The sequence below is a fragment of the Bombus pyrosoma genome, unplaced genomic scaffold, assembly GCF_014825855.1.
Source record: "Bombus pyrosoma isolate SC7728 unplaced genomic scaffold, ASM1482585v1 HiC_scaffold_4727, whole genome shotgun sequence".
Classification (NCBI taxonomy): domain Eukaryota; kingdom Metazoa; phylum Arthropoda; class Insecta; order Hymenoptera; family Apidae; genus Bombus; species Bombus pyrosoma.
Window position 1 is genome coordinate 362,697 of NW_025219987.1, and position 1,607 is coordinate 364,303.

The following is a 1,607-nucleotide window of genomic DNA, read 5'->3' on the forward strand; positions in this document are numbered from 1 at the left end:
GCATAACGTTATGTAGTATTACGTTATAACGTATAACGTTATGTAGATACATGTTATAACGTATGGCGCTATGCAGTATTACGATATAACGTATAACGTTATGTAGCATTACCTTATAACGTATAACGTTATATAGTATTACGATATAACGTATAACGTTATATGGTATTAGGATGTAACGTATAACGTTTTGTAGCATAACGTTATAACGTATAACGCTAAGTAGATATATGTTGTAACGTATAACGTTATGTAGCATTACGTTATAACGTATAACATTATGTAGATATATGTTATAACGTAAAACGTTATGTAGCCTTACGTTATAACGTATAACGTTATATGGTATTAGGATGTAACATATAACAATATGTAGTATTACGTTATAACGTATAACGTTATGTAGTATTACGTTATAACGTATATCCTTATGTGGTATTACGATATATCGTATAACGTTATGTTGTATTACGTTATAGCGTATAACGTTATGTAGCATTAAGATAATAACGTATAACGTTATGTAGTATTACGTTATAACATATAACGATATGTAGTATTACGTTATAACGTATAACGTTATGTTGTATTACGTTATAACGCATAACGTTATGTAGATATATGTTATATCGTATAACGTTATGTAGCATTAGGTTATAATGTATAACGTTATGTAGCATTACGTTATAACGTATAACGTTATATAGTATTACGTTATAACGTATAACGTTATATGGTATTAGGATGTGACGTACAACGTTTTGTAGCATCACGTTATAACGTATAACGCTAAGTAGATATATGTTATAACGAACAACGTTATGTAGCATTACGTTATAACGTATAACATTATGTAGATATATGTTATAACGTAAAACGTTTTGTAGCATTACGTTATAACGTATAACGTTATGTAGTATTACATTATAACGTAAAACGTTATGTGGCATTACAATATAACGTATAACGTTATATGTAATTAGGATGTAACATATAACAATATGTAGTATTACGATATAAGGTATAACGTTATTTTGCATTACGTTATAACGTATAACGTTATGTAGCGTTACGTTATAACGTATAACGTTATGTAGATATATGTTATAACGTATAATGTTATGTAGATATATATTATAACGTATAACGTTATGTAGCATTACGTCATAACGTATAACGTTATATAGCATTACGTTATAACGTATAACGTTATGTAGATATATATTGTAACGTATAACGTTATGTTGCATTACGTTATAACGTATAACGTTATATAGTATTACCTTATAACGCATAACGTTATGTAGAAATATATTATAACGTATAGCGTTATGTAGCATTACGTTATAACATATAACGTTATGTAGATATATATTATAACGTATAAGGTTATATAGCATTACGTTATAACGTATAACGTTATATAGTATTACGTTATAACGTATAACGTTATATGGTATTAGGATGTTACGTATAACGTTATGTAGTATTTCGTTATAACGCATAACGTTATGTAGTATTACGTTATAACGTATAACGTTATGTAGATACATGTTATAACGTATCAGTTCTGCCCGGGCAACCGAAGTAAACAGACGTGTGCTCCG